Raw genomic sequence first — 24,971 nt, 5'->3', positions numbered from 1 at the left:
CTCCTCCGTGTCCTCTTCCTCCAGGGATGGTCACACAAATCAGACCTGGCCAAAACTTTCGCCACTCTCATTCTCCCCCCACTATGTCTCAATAGATGTCTTCACAGACAAAATGAGATCCATAAAAAGCTGTCTGCAAATATAAACCATTTTCTACTACTTCTCTCTTCTCAGAATAACAAAGTTATGATTCCTATTTAAGTTCCATTCAACTATCTGAGACTTGAATCTCAGTCTCTCCCAACTTGTTAGAAATATGCATTATCAGTTTGCCCTGCTCTAGCTTGTGTCTCTAATCTCACTAGGCTGGATGTCTCTCTGTTTGCCTCTCTAGAGCAACTTTGCATCCTTGTCTACCCAGCTCTGTGTTGGGGGAGGCCAAAGTCTATATAAACTGTATCAACAGACTTCTTTGTCCTCTACTTTCTGGTGGGGTTTGTCTATGGGGAAGCCCCAGCAAGGTACTTGAGAGAAAGAAGAGCGTGAAATAAAAGTACAGTAGTTCCCCCTGATCCAGGGGATATGTTCCAAGACCCCTAGTGGATGCCTGAAAGCAAAGATAGCATTAAACCCTGTATATGCTATGTTTTTCCTATATGTACTTGCCTATAACTTTTATCTTATAAATTAGGCACAGTAAGACTTTAACAACAATAACTAATAATAAAGTAGAACAATTATAAAAATATGCCAGCATCACCACTCTTGTGCTTTGGTGCCATTATTAAGTAAAATAAGAGTGACTTGAATACAAGCACTGCCATACCACCTCAACAGTCGATCTGCTAACTGAGAGAGCTACTAAGTGACTAGCGGGCAGGGAGCATATACAGTTTGGATATGTCGGACAATGGGATGATTCACGTCCCAGGCCGGATGGAACGAGATTTCATTGTGCTACTTGGCATAGTGCACAATTTAAAACTTATGAATTGTTTATTTTTGGAATTTTTCATTTAATATTCTTAGACTGTGGTTGACCATGGGTAACTGAAACCTTGGAAAGAAAAACCATGGATAAGGGGAACTACTATATTTATTCCTCTGCCTTCTTCCCAGAAAAGTCTTCTTGGATTGGCTGTTTCTTTTGACCAAAGTCATTGTCCTCTCAAGACAGCCTTCTTCCAGGTTCTGGTAATTGCTCCTTCCCCTCATCTTTTCAAATCTATGGTAATTGTTCCACTGTTTCTTGCCTCAGAGTTCTCTACGATCCTGTTGGTTCTCTATATTGTAACTGCACTGTTGTAAGTAGTTCCTTCCTCAAATATCCCAATGTGGAATTAGAAGATTCCACAATGTGTGGAGTTAGAATTTCACATTAGAATCAGAGTAGGTATTTCATCTGTTTCCTGCTGGCTGATACATTCTCCCTCTCCAATGGATTCATTGCGTCAACATATAAGCACACGCAAGTATCCAAGATTCACAGATCATTAATCTTTTCCCGATATCTAGTTTTTTCTAGTCCATACTCTAAATTACTTCCTAGATCTTGTCATCAATTAGAATTGTTCCATTTCTGAAATCTTAAACTACAATTTAAATTGTACAATGTCTGAGTACAATCTTCTTATCAATGTGTGTTTTTAACTGCATCAAAGTCACTAAGCCCCTTGATGATTCTTCTACTTCACCCCAATTTCTCAGCTTCCTCTAGTTTTTATTTCCTTCTCTAGGTAGCCTAAAAACAAAGCCCCATCCTTTCAATCTTTCTCTTGCTTAACACTCTCAATTTCATTCTTCCTCATTCTTCTATATACCCACTTGGCAAAATCCCAATCCTGGTGAACCCAACTACCCACCTTCTCTAACCTATACCTGATACTGATGAAGGTAGACCAGACATTTGTACAAATTGGTATCACTATTCTTTTAAGAGCTCCAACCTTACCTCCGATCCTTCTAGTTGGCCCTAGTCAACATGTTCTCCCTTTCCCCTAGCAATACAGTTTCAAACCTTCTTCTTGAACTGAAAGGAGGGGTCTACATTTGTCATTTTACCTTTCTCACCTCTTTTCTCACCTTAATTCACTTCAGTATCTTTTGGTTTCACTCTGTTCACTGAAGTTGCTTTTGCCACAGTTAGCAATAAATTCTTAATTTCTCAAAATAATTGAATTTTCAGCCTTTGCCTTATGTGGCCTCTCAAGGGCATTTGACACTGTTGTCTGCTTTCTTCTCAAAACTCTTCATTTCTTGCCTTCCAGGATAATATTATTTTCTCAACTGCACTTATCTCTTGAATATTAGTATTTTCCAGGATTCCATCATTTTCCCTCCTCTTATCTTGTCATTTAATGATCTTGACATTTAGCCCTCTGCTCATCTTATCTAGGTGTTCTTATTCACTGCCAGTGGTCACTAGCATGAACAACCTATACTCCTATCATCGCTAAGTCTAGCGGCCAAATTTTGCTCCAAAGTTCTAAAGTAATATATCCAATTGCTGGCCAGGTGTGGTGGCTCACACCTGTAATTCCAGCACTTTGGGAGGCCTAGGTCAAACAATCACTTGAGCCCCTGAGTGCGAGATCAGCCTGCTCAACACAGCAAGACAGTGTCTCTACAAAAAATAAATTTAAAAAATTAGCCAGGTGCTATGGCACATGCCTGTAGTCTGAGCTACTTCACTTGAGCCTGGGAGATGGAGGCTACAGTGGGCCACAGTGGCACTCCAGCCTGGGTAACAGAGCAAGATTCTGTCTCAAAAAATATATACATATATATATTTATATTACATATACACACATCTGTGTGTGTGTGTGCACATGTATGTATATATAATTGCTGATCCTTTTGGCTGTATGTCTGACCAATACCCACAACTCAATATGTTCCAAATTAAATGATTAATATTATCCATTCCACACTCTGCCCAAATCCTTCTCCTTTATTGAACAGCACCTGTGATATGTGAAATACATATTTGGTCTTCAGCCTATTTCTTGGCATACAACTCCTAAAATCCTTAGAAACTCTACATTGACATCTTTTTACACAGTAATGATTGACCAATGGCTGGCAGTCCCTAGATAGCTTCTGGTTGGGGGCTGGTCACCAGAAAGACCAACCTACGATTAGAGGATTGGGACTTTCAGCCTAACGCTCTAACTGGGAGAGGGGAGAGGGGCTGAAGGCAAAGTTGATCACAAGTGGCCAGTGGTTTAATAAATCATGCCTATGTAATGAAGCCTTCATAAAATCCTTGGAGGACTAAGTTTGGGAGCTTCCAGATAGTTGAACACATGGAAGTTCCTGGAGGGTGGCACACCCATGAAGGGCATGGAAGTTGTACACCCTTTCCCTCACACCTCCCGCTATGCATAGCTTCATCTGTATCTGTATTCATCTGCTCTCACATTGCTATAAAGAACTGCTTGAGACTGGGTAATTTATAAAGAAAAGAGGTGGGTCGCTTCCAAGATGGCCAAATAGGAACAGCTCCAGTCTACAGCTCCCAGTGAGATTGACAGAGAAGACAGGTGATTTCTGCATTTACAACTGAGGTACCTGGTTCATCTCACTGGGACCGGTTGGACAGTGGGTGCAGCCCATGGAGGGTGAGCCAAAGCAGGGCAGGGTGTTGCCTCACCCGGGAAGCACAAGGAGTTGGAGGATTTCCCTTTCCTAGCCAAGGGAAGCAATGAGTGGACTGTACCTGAAGGAACAGTACGCTTCTGCCCAAATACTGTGCTTTTCCCATGGTCTTTGAAACTGGCAGACCAGGAGATCCCCTCCCATGCCTGGCTCGGTGGGTCCCACGCCCACGGAGCCTTGCTCGCTGCCAGCACAGCAGTCTGAGATCAACCTGGGACACTAGAGCTTGGCAGGGGAAGGCACATCTGCCATTGCTAAGGCTTGAGTAGGTGGTTCTATGCTCACAGTGTAAATAAAGCAGCAGGGAAGCTCAAACTGGGCAGAGCCCACCACAGCTCAGCGAGGCCTACTGCCTCTCTAGATTCCACCTCTGGGGGCAGGGCATATCTGAACAAAAGGCAGCAGACAGCTTTTGCAGACTTAAATGTCCCTGCCTGACAGCTCTGAAGAGAGCAGTGGTTCTCCCAGCATGTCATTCAAGCTCCAATAACAGACAGACTGCCTCCTCAAGTAGGTCCCTGGAGACACCTCCCAGTAGGGACCAACAGACACCTCATACAGACAGGTGCCCCTCTGGGATGAAGCTTCCAGAGGAAGGATCAGGCAGCAATATTTGCTGCTCTGCAGCCTCCGCTGGTGATACCCAGGCAAACAGAGTCTGCAGTGGACCTCCAGCAAACTCCAACAGACCTGCAGCTGAGGGGCCTGTCTGTTAGAAGGAAAACTAAGAAACAGAAAGGAACAGCATCAACATCAGCAAAAAGGACATCCATACCAAAACCGCATCTGTAGGTCACCAATATCAAAGACCAAAGGTAGATAAAACCACAAAGATAGGGAGAAACCAGAGCAGAAAGGCTGAAAATTCCAAAAACCAGAACGCCTCTTCTCCTCCAAAGGAACACAACTCCTTGCCAGCAAGCGAACAAAACTGGATAGAGAATGAGTTTGATGAGTTGAAGTAGGCTTCAGAAGGTCAGTAATAACAAACTTCTCCAAGCTAAAGGACCATGTTCTAACCCATTGCAAGAAAGCCAAAAACCTTGAGAAAAGGTTAGATGAATGGCTAACTAGAATAACTAGTGTAGAAAAGAGCTTAAATGACCTGATGGAGCTGAAAACCACAGTATGAGAACTTCGTGAAGCATACACAATCTTCAATAGCCGATTGATCAAGCAGAAGAAAGGATATCAGTGATTGAAGATCAAATTAATGAAATAGAGTGAGAAGACAAGATTAGAGAAAAAAGAATGAAAAGAAATGTACAAAGCCTCCAAGAAATATGGGACTATGTGAAAAGACCAAATCTACGTTTGATTGATGTACCTGAAAGTGACAGGGAAAATGGAACCAAGCTGGAAAACACTCTTCAGGATATTATCCAGGAGAACTTCCCCAACCTAGCAAGGCAGGCCAACATTCAAATTCAGGAAATACAGAGAACACCACAAAGATACTCCTCAAGAAGAGCGACCCCAAGAAACATAATTGTCAGATTCACCAAGGTTGAAATGAGGGAAAAAAATGTTAAGGGCAGCCAAAGAGAAAGGTCGGGTTACCCACAAAGGGGAGCCCATCAGACTAACAGTGGATCTCTCTGCAGAAACCCTACATGCCAGATGAGAGTGGGGACCAATATTCAACATTCTTAAAGAAAAGAAGTTTAAACCCAGAATTTCATATCCAGCCAAATTAAGCTTCATAAGTGAAGGAGAAAAAAAATCATTTACAGACAAGCAAATGCTGAGAGATTTTATGACCACCAGGCCTGCCTTACAAGAGCTCCTGAAGGAAGCACTAAACATGGAAAGGAACAACTGGTACCAGCCACTGCAAAAACACGCCAAATTGTAAAGACACTGAAGCTATGAAGAAACTGCGTCAACTAACAGGCAAAATAACCAGCTAGCATCATAATGACAGGATCAAATTCACACATAACAATATTAACCTTAAATGTAAATGGGCTAAATACCCCAATTAAAAGACACAGACTAGCAAGTTGGATAAAGAGTCAAGACCCATCAGTGTGCTGTATTCAGGAGACCCATCTCATGTGCAAAGACACACATAGGCTAAAAATAAAGGGATGGAGCAGCTATTGATTGGAATAGTTTCAGAAGGAATGATACCAGCTTCCCTTTGTAAAGGGTATTCAATTAGGAAAAGAGGAAGCAAATGAAAAGCAAAAAAAAAGCAAGGGTTGCAATCCTGGGTCTCTGATAAAACAGACTTTAAACCAACAAAGATCAAAAGAGATAAAGAAGGCCACTACATAATGGCAAAGGGATCAATTCAACAGGAAGAGCTAACTATCCTAAATATATATGCACCCAATACAGGAGCATCCAGATTCATAAAGCAAGTTCTTAGAGACCTACAAAGAGACTTAGACTCCCACACAATAATGGGAAACTTTAACACCTCACTGTCAATATTAGACAGATCAACAAGACAGAAAATTAACAAGGATATCCAGGACTTGAACTCAGCTCTGGACCAAGTGGACCTAACAGACATCTACAGGACTCTTCATCCCAAATCAGCAGAATATACATTCTTCTCAGCGCCACATCACACTTATTCTAAAACTGACCACATAATTGGAAGTAAAACACTCCTCAGCAAATGTAAAAGAATGGAAATCACAACAAACTGTCTCTCAGACCACAGTGCAATCAAATTAGAATTCAGGATTAAGAAACTCACTCAAAACCACACAACTACATGGAAACTCAACAACCTGCTCCTGAATGACTACTGGGTAAGTGACAAAATGAAGGCAGAAATAAAGATGTTCTTTGAAACCAATGAGAACAAAGACACAATGTACCAGAATCTCTGGGACACATTTAAAGCAGTGTGTAGAGAGAAATTTATAGCACTAAATGCCCACAAGAGAAAGGAGGAAGGATCTAAAATTGACACCTTGACATCACAATTAAAAGAACTAGAAAAATAAGAGCAAACAAATTCAAAAGCTAGCAGAAGACAAGAAATAACAAAGATCAGAGCAGGACTGAAGGAGATAGAGACACAAAACACCCTTCAAAAAATCAATGAATCTAGGAGCTCGTTTTTTGAAATGATCAACACAATAGATAGTCCACTAGCAAGACTAATGAAGAAGAAAAGAAGGAAGAATAAAATAGATACAATAAAAAATAATAAAGGGGACATCACCACTGATCCCACAGAAATACAAACTACCATCAGAGAATACTATAAACACCTGAATAGACCAATAGGTTCTGAAATTGAGGCAATAATTAATAGCCTACCAACCAAAAATGTCCAGGACCAGATGGATTCACAGACGAATTCTACCAGAGGTGCAAAGAGGAACTGGTAGCATTCCTTCTGAAACTATTCCAATCAATAGAAAAAGAGGGAATCTTCCCTAAATCATTTTATGAGGCCAGCATCATCCTGATACCAAAGCCTGGCAGAGACACAACAACAACAAAAAAGATAATTTTAGGCCAATATTCCTGATGAACATTGACGTGAAAATCCTCAATAAAATACTGGCAAACCGAATCCAGCAGCACATCAAAAAGTTTATCCACCACAATTAAGTTGGCTTCATCTCTGGGATGCAAGTCTGGTTCAACATATGCAAATCAATAAACATAATCCATTACATAAACGGAACCAACAACAAAAACCACATGATTATCTCAACAGATGCAGAAAAGGCCTTCGACAAAATTCAACAGCCTTTCATGCTGAAAACTCTCAATAAACTAGGTATTGATGGAACGTGTCTCAAAATAATAAGAGCTATTTATTACAGACTCACAGCCAATATCATACTGAATGGGCAAAAACTGGAAACATTCCCTTTGAAAACTGACAGCAGACAAGGACGCCCCCTCTCACCATTCCTATTCAACATAATATTGGAAGTTCTGGCCAGGGCACTCAGGCAGGAGAAAGAAATAAAGGGTATTCAGTTAGGAAAAGAGGAAGTCAAATTGTCTCTGTTTGTAGATGACATGATTGTATACTTAGAAAACCCCATCGTCTCAGCCCAAAATCTCCTTAAGCTGATAAGCAACTTCAGCAGTCTCAGGATACAAAATCAATGTGCAAAAATTATAAGCATTCCTATACACCAAGAAGAGACAAACAGAGAGCCAAATCATGAGTGAACTCCCATTCACAATTACTACAAAGAGAATAAAATACCTAGGAATCCAACTTACAAGGGATGTGAAGGACCTCTTCAAGAAGAACTACAAACCACAGCTCAGTGGAATGAAAGAGGACACAAACAAATGGAAGAACATTCCATACTCATGGATAGGAAGAATCAGTATCGTGAAAATGGCCATACTGCCCAAGGTAATTTATAGATTTAATACTATCCCCATCAAGCTGCCAGTGTCTTTCTTCACATAATTGGAAAAACTACTTTAAATTTCATATGGAAACAAAAAAGAGCCTGCTTAGCCAAGACAATCCTAAGCCAAAAGAACAAAGCTGGAGGCATCACACTACCTGACTTCAAACTATACTACAAGGCTACAGTAACCAAAACAGCATGGTACTGGTACCAAAGCAGAGATATAGACCAATGGAACAGAACAGAGGCCTCAGAAATAACACCACACATCTACAACCATCTGATCTTTGACAAACCTGACAAAAACAAGAAATGGGGAAAGGATTCCCTATTTAATAAATGGTGCTGGGAAAACTGGCTAGCCATATGTAGAAAGCTGAAATTGGATCCCTTACTTACACCTTATACAAAAATTAACTCAAGATGGATTAAAGACTTAAATGTAAGACCTAAAACCATAAAAACCCTAGAAGAAAACCTAGGCTATATCATTCAGGACATAGGCATGGACAAGGACTTCATGACTAAAACACCAAAAGCAACCGCAACGAAAGCCAAAATAGACAAATAGGATCTAATTAAACTAAAGAGCATCTGCACAGCAAAAGAAACTACCATCAGAGTGAACAGGCAGCCTACAGAATGGGAGAAAATTTTTGCAATCTACCCATCTGACAGAGGGCTAATATCCAGAATCTACAAGAAACAAACAAACAACCCCATCAAAAAGTGGGCAAAGGATATGAAGAGACACTTCTCAAAAAAAGACATTTATGCAGCGAACATACATATGAAAAAATGCTCATCATCTCTGGTAATCAGAAATGCAAATCAAAACCACAATGAGATACCATCTCACGCCAGTTAGAAAGGGGATCATTAAAAAGTCAGGAAACAACAGATGTGGGAGAGGATGTGGAGAAATAGGAACGCTTTTACACTCTTGGTGGGAGTGTAAATTAGTTCAACCATTGTGGAAGACAGTGTGGATCAATGATCTAGAACTAGAAGTACCATTTGACACAGCGATCCCATTACTGGGTATATACCCAAAGGATTATAAATCATGCTACTCTAAAGACACATGTACACGTATGTTTATTGCAGGACTATTCACAATAGCAAAGACTTGGAACCAACCCAAATGTCCATCAATAATAGACTGGATAAAGAAAATGTGGCACATATACACCATGGAACACTATGCAGCCATAAAAAAAGGATGAGTTTATGTCCTTTGCAGGGACATGGATGAAGCTGGAAACCATCATTCTGAGCAAAGTATCACAAGGACAGAAAACCAAACACCGCATGTTCTCATGCATAAGTGTGAGTCGAACAATGAGAACACATGGACACAGGCAGCAGAACATCACACACCAGGGCCTGTTGTGGGGTGGGGTGCTAGGGGAGGGATAGCATTATGAGAAATACCTAATGTAAATGATGAGTTGATGGGTGCTGCAAACCAACATGGCACATGTATACCTGTGTAACAAACCTGCAACTTGTGCACATGTACCTTAGAACTTAAAGTATAATAATAATAATAGTAAAAAAGGTTTAATTGACTCACATTTCCAGATGGCTGAGGAGGCCTCAGGAAACTTAAAATCAGGGTAGAAGCAAAAGGGGAAGCAAATAACTTCTTCATACGGTGGCAGGAATGACCCAGCTAGAAAGAGCAGGGAAAACTGCCTTATAAAACCATCAGATCTCATGAGAATTTACTCACTATCGTGAGAACACAATGTGGGAAACCACCCCCATGATCCAATCATCACCCTCCCTCAACATGTGGGGATTATGATTCCAGATGAGATTCGGGTGGGGCCACAGAGCCAAACCATAACAGTATTCTTTGTAATCTCCTTTATAATAAACCAGTAAATGAAAGTGTTTACCTGAGTTCTAGGAGCCACTCCAGCAAATTAATCAAACTCAAAGAGGGTAGTGGAAACCTCAACTTGAGCCAGTCAATCAGAAGTTCCAGAGGCCTGGACTTGTGACTGTTGTCTGATAGGTGTGGCAGGATGTCCTGGGGACTGAGCCCTTAACCTGTGGGATCTAATGCTATCTCAGCTTGCAAGATCGCGCCACTGCACTCCAGCCTGGGCGACAGAGCGAGACTCCGTCTCAAAAAAAAAAAAAAAAAAAAAAAAAAAAAAAAAAATAGTGTTGGAATTGAATTGGAGGACACCCAAGGATTGTGATTGTTGTGTGAGAGCAGAGGAAAATTCAGTTTGTTTTTCCACATTTACCACATCATATTCCACTTTCTCAGTCACTGGAACCCAACTTTTGAGATCATCTTTGACTCCTAACGTACCAATTCATTTGATCACCAAAGACCTTGTTTATTCTATTTCCTTCTTAATTTTTCTGAAATCTATTCATCCTCTCTGTTTCTTCTGACCTCACTTTTTAAATTTATTTATTTTTGAGACAGGGTCTCACTCTGTCGCCCAGGCTGGAGTGCAGTGCATGATCTCAATTCACTGCAGCTTCAACCTTCCAGTGTCAGGTGATCCTCCCACTTCAGCCTCTCGAGTAGCTGGGACTACAGGTGTGCATCACCACGCCTGGCTAATTTTTGTATTTTTTGTAGAGATAGGGTTTCACCATGTTGCCAGGCTGGTCTTGAACTCCTGGTCTCAAGTGATCCTCCTGCCTTCGCCTCCCAAAGTGCTGGGATTATAGGCATGAGCCACCATGCTCAGACTAAATTTTTTCTTATTTTCAATCCTTAGTATATGTTATGGGTTGAATATTTGTGCCTTTCCCAAATTTATATGTTGAAGCCCTAAACCCCTAATGTGATTGTTTTTTTAGGCCTTAATTACAGTTAAATGAGGTCATAAGAGTGGGGCTGGTAGGATTGGTGGCCTTATAAAAAGAAGAAGAAATCTTTCTCTGCCATGTGAGGGCACAGCAAGAAGGCAGCCATCTGCAAGCCAGGAAGAGGACCCTCAACAGACCCTGACCAGGCTGGCACCCTAATGTAAGACTTCCAGCCCTCATAACTGTGAAGAACTAAATTTCTATTCTAAACTACTCAGTCCATAATATTTTATTAGGGTAGCCCATGCTGACTAAGACAGTGTATTACTTGCTGTCTCCTAGAACAAGTCATGTTCTTTCAAACTATTTTGTCTCTGTGTCCTCGCCTTTCCACCAACTGCTCACTGGGGCTTGACTGTAGTTTTTTTTTTTTTTTTTTTTTTCAGAATATTTTTCTGTCGTCAGGCTGGAGTGTAGTGGTGCAATCTTAGCTCACTGCAACCTCTGTCTCCCGGGTTCAAATGATTCTCCTGCCTCAGCCTCTGAAGTAGCTGGGATTACAGGCACACGCCACCACGCCCAGCTAATTTTTGTATTTTTAGCAGAGACTGGGTTTCTCCGTGTTGGCCAGGATGGTCTCCATCTCCTGACCTTGTGATCCACCCTCCTTGGCCTCCCAAAATGCTGGGATTACAGGCAAATGTACTTCTTCTCTGCACCAGTACATTCCCTCTCCTTCTTCATCTGCAAACACTCACTCATCTTTTAGGAATCAACTTATGACTCACTTCCTCCAGAATGCCTTCTTTGACTCTTCCAGGCTGATATTCTCCCTCCATATATCCATAGCTTCCTGAGCTTAACTTTATTACAGCTCTTATCATGCTCTAGTATAATTCCCTATTAACTAATTTGTCTCTCGCACTAGCTTGCGAGACCTTTGAGACTGGGACTGTATTTTTTTTTAACCTGTATCTGCAGGAGTGAACACAGCACTCAACTCATTGTTGATGCTCAACATGTATTTGTGGAATGAATGACTGAAATTCATGACCGCCTCGTTCCATACTCAATCTACAGTTAACAAAACACACTGTCCAACTCTATTCATTGCCTTTTGACACAGCTGGTTGTGAATGTGCGACTCTCACTCATGAAATTATGAACAGCTGGAAGACAATCATTTTTATGTTTTGTTTTTGTATCAGCCATGACACCTCACTCTGTGCCTTGTACATGTTATGTAGACAATAATTTTTTTGTTAAAGAAATAAGTACAGTTGACAAAAAAGCTAATGTACTCTAAACCTTCATTAACAGATGTTCAGTGTAAAAAGAGTGTTTGTACTCCTAATGACTCTTACGTGGATCAGATCACATCTGAAGTATTGTGTTCAATGCTGGGCAACAACCAAAAATTCCTTCCTTCAACAAATGTTTATGGAGTGCCTAATCTATGTCACTACCTTTCTTCTGTGCCCAAGGCTTAGAAATCAAAGAAACTTGGGTTTTGCCACTTAAACTGTGTGTACCAGACAGGATTGGCTAGATTTTGTTACAGAAATGAGCAATCTCAAACTATCAGTGGCTTACCACCTCCTAGTTTTGTTTCTCATTCATGCTTTATGCCCATCATGGGCTGAATGCGACTTTACTCCACACAGTCTTCACTCCAGGACCCAAGCTTCTTCCATCTGGAGCACTGCTGATTTCACAGCAGACAGAAGGCATAGCCAACCATGCATTGGCTCTTAAAACTTCTGTCCAGAAGTAACACACATCATTTCTGCTCACATTTCATTGGCCGAAGTCAGTGCTATGACCATGCCTGGATTCACACAAAGAGGGGCAAATAGGGTGAACAGTAATATAATCAACTATACTATGTGACCTAACCTGTTCAAGTCCCCATTTTATCATTTGTGAAATGATAATAATAATCTCTGCAATGAAGACTGAGGTAAGGATGCAAACTAATGTATATAAAGTGTTTGGCACGTTGTAATCTGTCAGGAAATTGTAGCTATTTCAATTTAAATTCTATTTAAAAGTTTAAAAATTCTGATATTCAGCATAAGAAATTACTGTAAGTAAAGCTCTCTAAGCACTTAACAGTCAAGTAAATTAGTTCTCCCTTCCTTTGAATTTTTTCTCTGAAAGCCCACTTAAACTGTCTGATTTATGTTTCTAGCCCTGGTTTGATGTTTTTTTCCCATTTCTGCCTTTCAACTTTTTGCCAGAATCAACATAACCTATGAAGAAATTGATTGGGTGAAAATTCTGTGATTTATTATTCATTTTTTTCATGTTCAAGATCTGTTTTTCAAACAACTAAGCAACTGAGTACAAGACCATTTTTCACACTTTATTGCATCACTAGAAACTAGCTCTATTCACCATCCAGAAAAGTTCTGGGTACCAATAAGGATGTTTGGAAATGGGACTGGGACTTTATGCTATAATTTTATAGTATCCACTGATTTTCTAAATTTATGGTTACATTTTAGCAGTATTTATTTTTAAATGCACCTTATTTGTTTGTTAAACTTCATACCATTTTCTACCAAATTATGCAAGAGCAAAGAGCATGATGGTATGACTTAACATACAGAGTTACACAGATCCTGGTAATATTGCTTCCAGATTCATCCACTGAAAACTCAGTGCAATAATAATTTACTGCTTTTTCATTACTCTCCCTGGAATGACTAAAAGAAATTCTAGATGCAGAGTTGAACATTCTTTCCGTGAGATAATCGATTCTAGTTTTTTTTAACTATTTGGTAACCATTCGAGTTATCAAATATCAAATGCATAATTATCTAAAAAATAATTATGCAATTGGGGGCATTTTAAAATAAGTCTTTGAAATCTATTGTATACCTCATTTGAAGTGAGGGACAGGAGTGGTGCTTGGGAACGTGGGTAGCACCTTCCAAGACTTCTCTAAACCACTCAGCAGCCCTGTAGCCACGTGTGTATGGCAACCAGGTTTTCCCTCAGCAATGTCATTTCATGCAGAATATCCTTAATGACTGTGCAGTGTTTAGAAGATAGAAAGCAATGGTACCCAGGTGGCCATTCAAACTAATGGCTGGCTACTTGCTACAAAAAGAGAGAGCCACCCTGTTTATAAGTTCATTAAAATATACTCAATAACAATAAAAAATCTTACAGAGTTGGCGTTGGCAGTTTAGAATAATGCGTTTATGTATTTTTTTTCCTTAAGGTTAAAAAAAGGTTGCTGACTGTTGGTCTATGTCTTTACTAAACTTTATAACTTGGTATTTATCTATAAAGCTCTAAATACTAGGGCCAAGACTGTCGAGAGAGTAGGAGGGAAAGACATCCTTCCTTACTAACAGAGGGAGAAACACTAATTTGAACTAGACTTGAGTTATTTAGATTCACTGAGATCTAAAGTCCTCATTTTTGCCTGCAGACAAACCACATAGAGAGGGGAATCATCTTAATCAGCTTAGGCATAGCCCATTCTTAGTCCTTCTTCTGCAGTATGAAGCAGTCCATAGCTCCCTAAGCTGCCAGGCTTACCCTCTCATCATCCAGAAGAAAACCTCAGGGCCGTGGACCTCTAGGCAGAAGAGAAGAGGGTTAGAGGCCCTGACAGATACTATGGGACTCTCAAATCTCATTCCCTCCTTTTCTACTTATCTTCCATTTTTGCTACTTACTGGCAAAAATACACTTCGACCATGTGCTATGGCTCATGTCTGTAATCCCAGCCCTTTCAGAGGCCTAGATAAGAGGATTGCTTGAGGCTAGGAGTTTGAGACCAGTTTGGGCAACATGGCAAAATCCTCTCTCTACAAAAACTACAAACATTAGCTGGGCTTGATGACATGCACCTTTAGTCCTAGCTGCCTGGGAGGCTGAGGTGGAAGGATCACTTGAGCCCAGGAGGCCAAAGTTGCAGTAAGCCAAATTGCACCACTGCACTCTGGCCTGGGTGACTGAGGGAGACTTCGTCTCAAAAATAAATAAATAAATAAATGAATAATAAAGCACTATCACGTAAACCAGTGGTCCCCAAACGATTGGATTACAGAACCACCATGGAACTTTTTTGAAAAAAGACAAGGTTGTGGGCTGCAGCCCAGACTTACAAGGTCAGATTCTGGGTGATAGGGCCCAGGAATCTATGTTTTTAAAAAAGTTCCTTCGTGATTCTGATTGTCTGCCAACTTCAAGGACTATGGAGAGAATTTCCAGCTGTGGGCTGCCTTGATCTCTGCCCTTGATAAAAGGGCTCAACCTATATAGGTTGAGTCATTTTGGCAATTAGAGAGATCTGGTCAGAACTGTAGCTCTCCCCACCACCCCTCTGCACTGCCCCATCACACCTACAGCATGCTATGGTAGATGCTGAGGAGTGCAAACAAAGAATGTCCCGTGCAGGAGTCTCAGTGATTGCATGTCCATCATAATGACAGTCCTAAACTATCACATCCCCAAGGGAAACAAATATTCACCAGCAATGCTGTCAAAACTGCACTTTTTACTCAGAATTGAATTTCACCCACCCTGGCTGCACTCTGTCCTACTGTTTACACTTTATAGCATTTGCCCAGCTTCGTGTAACTGCTCTCTAATTGATTTTATCCAGAACCCCATTTTCCTTAAGTGCTTGTAAGCAGTACCTACTGGGGGAGAAGTCTGTGTGCACATAATTCAAATTCTAGTCACCAGTGATAACGCTATTATGTGTGATTGCAATTCTCTAAATTCTTTCAGCTTATTTCCTGCCACCAGAGTAACGAATGCTTTGATATGTTCCTGAGTTTCTGTGATGCTCTGCCATGAAGTCCTATAACTCATCTCACTGACGGTGTTGATCTCAGGGTTAACTTTACGTGCTGGGCTGTTCCCAGCAAAAGAAGCCTCTAGCGCACATCCCTGCCTTGTGCTTGCCCAGCAAGTTATGATAGCACAAGGGCCTTAATTCCTTCCCTATCATGCTGTCATGTTTGGCAAACACAGAGACTTAGTGAAATCTTAGAAAATTATGAATCTTTGTTTTAGAAAGGGAGTTTACATGTCTATATACCTGTACCAATGTGAGTATTTTACAAACACATATGTGTGAATACAGGTATATGTCTATAGGAGTGTGTGTGATACTAAGGTGCATGTATACACCAACATACCTTAAGATGCAAATATTCCACTGCTTTTTGTGTCTCAAAGAGCAACATTATGACCATTTCTTTTTTTTTTTTTTTTTTGAGACGGAGTCTCACTCTGTCGCCCAGGCGGGAGTGCAGTGGCCGGATCTCAGCTCACTGCAAGCTCCGCCTCCCGGGTTCACGGCATTCTCCTGCCTCAGCCTCCGGAGTAGCTGGGACTACAGGTGCCCATCACCTCGCCCGGCTAGTTTTTTGTATTTTTTAGTAGAGACGGGGTTTCACCGTGTTAGCCAGGATGTCTTGATCTCCTGACCTCGTGATCCACCCGTCTCGGCCTCCCAAAGTGCATTATGACCATTTCTATATCTAATAATCACAGTTGTCACTTGTGGAGATATAATTAGCTCTTGAAAGGGTTGAAATGGCTCTGTGTCACTGGAAGTGATTATCCACCATTGGGAAGTGACTCCTAGAAATTCAAGATTGATGGCAGAGGTGGCACAAGAGAATAGAAGGGAGGATGTCAGTCTTTTCTGCTTACACCACCATTATTCCATTTGTGAGGTCATTTGACAACTCCATCCTATCCTCTTAGTTATGTGGACCATGTAATAGTTTGAGAATTGAGTTGTAATTTGCAGAAAAGAACCAGGGTAAGCTCCGGGCATTCCACCATAAATCCTGACCACAGCCAGCTATTACACATCAGACATCAAATTTCCCTTGTGCACTCACCATTCCTGGCCTTTGCTACAATTTGGCTTTCATCCTTGTATTCATTTATACAGCCATGCATTTCATTTCATTCAATAAATTATTATTTCATTCAATAAATTATTGCACACTTTCTACATGTGGTACTGTTCTTTACTGTGTTCTGCCAGGATCACTCTTCTCCTCCTTTAGAAATTCTATTCATCTGTCCGTCTCTTCTAGTTAGACCTAATTTTTCCTCCTCCTTCCATCTCTTAGCATTTGTGCATTCTGGTAGATTTTTAAATTTTTAATTTATTTTTACTGCATTTTGTTTGATAATTAGTTTTTTGGTCTGGCTTTCTTCTCCCGCTGAAGAGGAGTTCTTGGAGGACAGGAAGATGGTCTGAAGCACTGTGTCTCCCACCCAACCTGGCACTGCCTTTTGCAGGTAACCTTCCACTGGAAAAGTCTCTTGAATTGAAAAGTGAGTGAACTGTTAAGGAACCTGGAGAGGAATATGGAAAGGTTGGAGGCTTCCAGGGATCTCACTTGTGTCCTCTTGTTAATCTCTCCCATGGGCATATAAGCTAGCCATCATGAGTGTGGCAGACTCATGGAATTCACCATTAAGAAGTAAAGAATTTAATTCCCCTGAATTGTACACTTATAAGTGGTTAAATGTAAATATTATGTTATGTATATTTTATCACAGGAAAAAACAAGTACAGAAATATTTTGCTCTGGAGTTGGGGAAATAAAAAACTAAAAGAACAAATAACTTGCAGGCACTAGCAGGAAGGGAGGCTGTTTCAGGAAGATGCTGTAAAAAAAAAAAAAAGTTGGAACCAGATTAGGGAAACCCTTGGCCCAAAAGAGCAATGCTCATCAAAGTCCCAACAGAATGAATAGAAAGACTTTGAGGAAAAAACTCAAGGCATAGTGAAAACCCAAGTCATACCCCTAAAGGCGTTACTCAGGGCACTGGAGCGGAAATGGGGGTAGAGGTGGGGCCCAAGGATAAACAGAGAAATTTGGGCTAGAGAAGAGAGTCTATGAATATACTTATTTAGTGAATCACAGAACAATGAAGCTTCAGTATGCATTCAACCAACATGGGCCAAAGGCCTACTCAGGCCACTTTTAGCCATAGAAGAAGAGATGCAGTCACTTCTTCATGGAGCTCCATTCTACTTGAAACGGTAAAAAGATAAATTAGTGATTTTGATATGATCTGAAAAGTATTGTAACAGAAATTGTGTGTTAAATGCGATGGAACATACTGGAAGGAGAAATTAGTTCCACCTTTTGGGAGTCAGGAAGAAACCTCATAGAGGAGATGACATTTAAATCTGCTCTTGGAAGTAGAAACTTGTCAGAGAAGTCAGAGAAGAGAGGCAGGGCATTCCAGGCAGAGGGTCTAGCACAGACAAAGGGGCATGGAATCGCACAGCAAGTAAAGCATTGCTTCATACTATAAGCAGCTGTCCACTAATCTGCACAGAAATACTAATGCTGTTGGAGATTAACCATCTGGAGGACCTTCACAGCTGCTTGTTGGGAACCACTGTGTTAATGGACAAGTATTATAGTGAATCTAGCCAAAAGGATCAAAGAAGCTAGAAAGTAGGACACTGTCGTCTGACACCTAGATGAATGTTAGCCAGATTAATAACAAGTTGTTAGTCACTACTTTGATTCCTTGCAAGTGTAAATTGATCAATACCAGGTTATTCTCCTATGCATCAGATGTTAGTACTTTTCCTAATCATCACTGAAATCACATTTGTGCATTTCTCTAAACCAAAGGAGGAACAGGAGTTATACCAGGGGAGAAGCCCTAATGCTTGGAGCTGTTAAGCATTTGCTTGTATTTATTGACAGTCGGGTTGAAACCCCATCTTTCCAGGCTGGCATGCATACTTAGTAATTAAAGCGGGATTTTATATGGCTTGAAATATTTTAATGTGAATGTATCCTGAGGGACCTCAGCAGAGAGTCTGGTTTAATAAATTTAATAACTAATTAAGACATCCTCAACTTTAACCTCCATTAGGTTAATTTTTTAATGAGTCTCAGAATGTCTCTCAAGACATTTCTTCCCTAGATGTGGTGAGAAACACACATGCATGCATGTGCACTAGCTATAGATTTTAATCTTTGGCTTGCCAGGTACTAACTGTGTAACCTTGGTAAAATCACTGAGTATCTCTGGGTTATTCTTTCCTTCTCCATAAAAAACATGTTTAAATGAATCTCATTTCATGAATCTCAAACAGTCTGATGGCTTTGTGCAAGTAGTAGAATTAGAATTGGGTATGTTATCAGTATGCAGAAACATTTCTTGAAAGAGTTTTTTAAAGTTAAAATTAAAATTTAATAATAATTGTTTTTTTCTAGAGAAAGGGTCTTGTTCTGTTGCCTAGGTTGGAATGCAGCGCCATTATCATAGCCCACTATAATCTCCATCTCCTAGGCTGAAATTATCTCTATGCCTCAGCCTCCTGGGTGGCTAGGACTACAACTGTGTGCCACCACACTTAGCTTTTTAAAATTTTTATTTTTGTAGAGATAGGGTTTTGCTATGTTGTCCAGGCTGGTCTCAAACTCATGGCCTCAAGCACTTCTCCAACCTTGGCCTCCCAAAGCTCGGGAATTACAGCCATGAGCCACTGCACCCAACCTACTTGAAAGGTTTTATTAACTGGCCAATATACCAACAAAATGTGTAGATAATCCAAAGCTACTGAGATGTGTCTATTTTTCAAAAACTACTTAGCCCCTTTGCTTCTGAGGGCTTGAATTGTTTTCCCTTCAGTAGCTATACCTTGGAGGACCCATCAGAAAGTGATGGAGACTATCTCTCACCAATCTGCCTCCCTCCAATAAAGATCTTAGACTTAGGGAAAAGCAAATCACTAGCCTATTCTTCTTCCTTTCTTTCCTCCCATCATTGTGTCAGACCAATCCCATCATGGAAAATTTACCTTGATGGAGAAGGAGGAGGGAATTGCAGAGAAAGGGAAAGAGGAAAATTAAAATATTAACTTCTTCGTATGCTAAAATAGAACGGTCTTCCTCATTCCCAGGCAGACTTGGGTAGTATAATCCTCTATTTTTTTTTCTCTTCCACACTAATGGTGAGTCTGATCCACCTACAAAATAATTGGTACTTTCAAAAAATAACTTTTGGAATATATTTAAAACACTCTTTACGTATACTTTTCATAATATATTTAAAATGGTAAAAATAATATATTTAAAATGGAGCATGATCTGAGGGAAAATAAGGTCTGAACTGTCTCATTCAGTACAGCCAAATGTTGATCATCCAAATCCATGACAAACCTGCCTTTCAGTTTCTTTGTGACATTACTCCCTCCCTCTGCGTATTTAACTCATCTTTAAAAATGAGAAGTTGGCCTGCTTTCCAATTTCCTAGGAACAAGATCTTCCGAGAATGGCAACACTATTTTATTTAAAGTCCATTTGAATTCCCAGCATTTTAGAGAATCCATATTCAAATGTTAGAATAAAAATACATTCCGAAGTAAGATGAAAAAGTGCACTCTGCTCCAGAGCCAATGTACTATTTGGGAAAGTTCCTGCTGTGTCGAAACTGGTTAGAAGCAGGCCTGTTTTCCTTTGCAGTGTTCATAAAGGCCTCAGTAACAATCTGGGGGTCATAGCTATGGGGAGTTACACCCATAGGCTGGAGAGTGCGAAGACACTTAAGTCATATTTGTTAGGTAAAGTAAGCCGGCCCTTTGCAATGCCCAGGAGCCGGGTGACACATTTTATAAAAAAGAAATTAAGGAACATACAGGATGAGAACTTTTTCCAATATGCTAGTAATAGGAACTACAGTGAATGGAGAATTGGGACACAGGACTTTTTTTGTTTTGTTTTGTTTTTGAGACAGGATCTGGCTCTGTCACCCAGGCTGGAGTGCAGTGGCAACATCATAGCTCACTGTAGCCTCAAACTCCTGGGCTCAGGCAATCTTCCCACCTCAGCCTCCTGAGTAGCTGGGACTACAGACACACGCCACCATGCCCAGCTAATTTTTGTATTTTTTAGTAGAGACGGGTTTTGCCATGTTGGCTGGGCTGGTCTCGAACTCCTGGCCTCAAGTAATCTGCCTGCCTCACCCTCTCAAACTGTTGGATTACAGGCATGAGCCACCCATCCCGGCCCCAAAACTTTTTTTTTAAAGTTGAAAACCCTCCTGCTAATCTTGTAGCTCTGTTTCTACCCAAATGCCCTGATTTGTGATAGAAGTTGAGAATTCTAGGTCTTTGGAGTAACAAAAAACCCCAAACCCAAAAATTGACCTAATTTTTAAAGCATAATCAGGAAATAGGAAACTTTCTACCACTCCAACATACCTTTTCTTCCTCGTTGCTTTCTAACACATTCTCTCGTATGTTTTTTTCTTCTTTCTTTCTTTCTTTTTTAACCCTTTTCCTTCCTTTGCTTATGACATTTGCCAACTGGAACTCAGTAACCCTACTGAGTTTAAACCAACTAGTTTAAACCAACTCTGGGTCTAAGAAGACTGCCAAGCAGCACCCATCCTGAACCTGAAGGCATGAAGAATTCTCCTGTGTTTTGCTAGGCTCGATTTATACACAGCTACTGCTCTTTTACTGTGTAAAGCATGCCTGAATTAAGCATACAGGCATCATCCATCCAAGATTCACATTTTTGTTCTGTTACCTAACAAAGAGGAACTCCTGACCATTCTTCAACATATTAGGGCAACAAAGTTTACTCCCACACATCAGCCTATCAAACCATTGTCCTTACATGGTAGTGATGGGAAGGTAGAAATCATGGTAAACATCCCTAAAACCATTTCAATTTTCCCTTCCTTCTTAGTAAGATGTTTGTAAATGTAGCCATGGCAATAAACAGTTGGCTGGAAAGGTTAAATGCATCTTTAGAAATCCTTCCGGCCAGCAGTTTCCAAACATGGTTCATGCACACCAGACATACTTGTGGAGCTTGTTTAAAAGTTGGCTTCTCATCCACTTAACAAGTACTTTCTAAATCGCTAGGCTCAGAGTTCTAGAATGCTATTCAAGTAAGTAGTTCATAGACCGCCAGGTTTCAGAAGCCCTGGTAGGTTAATCCAGGCTTACCCACTTGCTCTAAATGCCACTCTTTGGGTGAGTAGATGACAACTGAGTTTGAGCACTATGGCCTCTTAGAGAGGGTCAGGATTCAAGGTGAAGCTAGAGAAACCAAGACCCTTCAAAACAAACTGGTGATTTCTTTGAACAGATCTCCAGGTGACATTGGCAGACCCTGGTTCATGAGACTACAAAGGGCCTGAGCTTGAAGCCCATGGAGACTGGACAGCTAGCTGAAGCCATGCTCCAGCTGTTGTTGTTTAAATAACCTTTGCTCCTGGAGAGTGGAGCTGGGTGGTGGGAGCAGAGAGTTGGCAAAGGACCATTGGCCTGTTCTGCCAGAGGCTTCCTAATTGCCCAGGCTAGGTTTGTTGCCCTTTTGCTGTGTTTTCTTGGTATTCCAATCCCTGCCCCATCAAATAGCATTTATCACAGTGTATGGAAATAATAACTCTCTATTTACTTGTCTTTTTTCCACATTAGACTCCATTAAGGTCTCTGTGACCACCATATTGCCAACATCCCAGCAATAAGCACTCAGCTGGTATTTGCCGAATGAATAAGTTTTGTAGCTTAGTTAGATTCAACTTGGTTAGAATTTTCTCTGTAGGATTTAAAATACATTTACTTTGAAAGCAACTCATGTGCTTTGCAATTTAAAACAGAGTCCCACCTAAGAACAAGAAACATTCACAGTGATTAGGCCCACTAACCAAATCTAGCTGGCCTGTTTTTGTAAATTAAGCCCTACTGGAACACAGTCATGCTCATTCATTTATGTTATCATTGATAGCTTCTATCACAATACGACAACAAAGTTGGTAGTTGCAATGAAGACCCAGAGACTGTAAGACCTGCACAGCTGAAAATATTACATCTGGTTTTTTACAGAAGGGTTTACCAACTCCTGCCCTAGAATCATGTGGACCTGACTGTGTGACACGTTGGGCACGTTGCTTAGCCTCTCTAAATCTTGGTTTTCTTATTTGGATAGTGGGGATAATAATGGCATCCTGTCTTACAGGGTTCTTTTTTGGAATAAATAGGATAATCTCTATAAACCTGCCCATAGTGTTCAGTAACTATTAACTGTTATTTTTATAGCTTTAAAAATTTTGCCTACATTCTTTCTTGTCTCTCTTTTTTTTTAATGCTACTGCTCATCTGCTCTTCAAATTTTTAATCAAAATAAAGCCAGAGCATTCCCTAGCCTTAATGGAGGCACTGACATTTGAAAGAACTTAGGGTTCAATCAGGTTTTGGTGACTATTCAGTTTCTTAGAAAAAAAAGACTAAAAACTTCTCTAGTTCTATAAAAAAAAATCCAAGACAAGATCTTTTAGATGTTTAATAAACATGCTGTGATATGAGATGTTTGTTTTGCACAAGTTTCAGTCATAATAGACATAAGTAGGACTTGACTTCTTACACATTTATCCCCTAATTGTGTATCTATCTTACATATTATTTCAATTGCCTCTGAAACCAAAAAGCCACAGCAGTTCTATTAAATTTCTTTGAAAAATGCAGAGGGTGGAGTAGTGTGGGAGGAAACACTGAAAATATCAAATGGTTTTTTGTATCAAGAAAGTTCTGAGTGATAAATAAGAGACCAAGCCAAGAATTTCCAAGGGATCTTTTAATTAACTTGCAACTTTGATTGCTGGAAAGCTTACTGATCACTTCTGTTAAAATAAATTGCTTAAGCCCTTTAATCAGAAAAACGTCCTGCAGAGTAGCTCATGCAAAGGAGGAGAGCATTCTGACTCATTTAATATTTTATTTACTTATTTCTCATTCTGATCATGGAGCTTAAATGGAATTACAGTTTACCCTTTAGTATTCAGGATTTCCAAAGTCTTGGCATTAATCAAGACTCTGTCTTACAGGAAAGGACAGCAGTAGGCAACTCCTACTTTCACTCCTTCAAGCACTCATATATCCATCTGAGGAGCTACCTGCTTGGTCACAGTGTCCAACTGACCATAGCAACAGGTATTTACAGTGTTCGTTAATGTATAAATCTATTGTCCAAAAGTTACACTGCAGTCTGGATTTGTATAATTGGGACATTTACATGTTGAGTTAGAATCTATCTACATTGAAGATACTTTTTTCTGGAATTTTACCTTCAACTCCAAGAAATAAGGTCACTCTGCTCTGGGTCATTTTGTGTCCTCCAAGAAGCAGTCCCCAAAAAGGAATTAGACACACATGAGATTTACTGGGGAACAAAGCCCATGAAGGATATAGGGGCAAGGGAGCAGGTAGGAAAAGCCTTCAGACTGTGACGCAGGTCTGACCTCCATGGAAGGAGAGAAGGGGAAGGAGAATTGTGAAGAAGGAACCTCAGACTGCAATGCAACTCGCCGCAAGTCTCAGCCAGGCCAGTGGAGAGTTCCAGAGCTGAGATTATTCATCAGAGGAATGTCATGTTAGCCATAAATGACCCAGCTGTAGTACTTCCCATTTCAATCATTGGCTTGGACCAGCCTAGGTAGACTGTGACCTTGAAGTGAATGCTTGGATGTATTCAAAGATGCAGCAGCTGGAGACTGTTGGCTGCCTACCTCCTTGCACCTGGTTCTCTAGAAGGGAGATCTGAGCAATACACTTTCATGGTCACCACAGTCTAGCCTTTACCTCACAGATCCCCTTCTCCACACAAGTTCAAGGAGCAGCTCCACCATGGTTCCCATAGTCCTCTCTTCCTGAAAAGAATCTTAGAAAAAGGAGGTTAGTGGGACAAACTATAATCCCATCTCTGCAGTTAGTCTTTTTTTAAATTATTATACTTTAAGTTCTAGGGTACATGTGCACAATGTGCAGGTTTGTTACATATGTATACATGTGCCATGGTGGTGTGCTGCACCCATCAACTCGTCAGCACCCATCAACTCGTCATTTACATCAGGTATAACTCCCAATGCAATCCCTCCCCCCTCCTCCCTCCCCACAATAGGCCCCGGTGTGTGATGTTCCCCTTCCCGTGTCCAAGTGATCTCATTGTTCAATTCCCACCTATGAGTGAGAACATGCAGTGTTTGGTTTTCTGTTCTTGTGATAGTTTGCTGAGAATGATGGTTTCCAGCTGCATCCATGTCCCTACAAAGGACGCAAACTCATCCTTTTTTATGGCTGCATAGTATTCCATGGTATATATGTGCCACATTTTCTTAATCCAATCTGTCACTGATGGACATTTGGGTTGATTCCAAGTCTTTGCTATTGTGAATAGTGCCGCAATAAACATACGTGTCTGCAGTTAGTCT

General features: G+C 40.6%; 1 pseudogene; it reads right to left on the bottom strand.

Annotated features, from left to right (window-relative positions):
* LOC126949980 (glyceraldehyde-3-phosphate dehydrogenase-like) overlaps positions 1-24,971 on the bottom strand; it is a 52,506-nt pseudogene that overhangs the window by 5,923 nt on the left and 21,612 nt on the right.

The sequence above is a fragment of the Macaca thibetana genome, chromosome 1 (genome assembly GCF_024542745.1).
Source record: "Macaca thibetana thibetana isolate TM-01 chromosome 1, ASM2454274v1, whole genome shotgun sequence".
Lineage (NCBI taxonomy): Eukaryota > Metazoa > Chordata > Mammalia > Primates > Cercopithecidae > Macaca > Macaca thibetana.
Note: the sequence above shows the minus strand (reverse complement) of the source record. Positions and strands in the feature narration are given on the sequence as shown.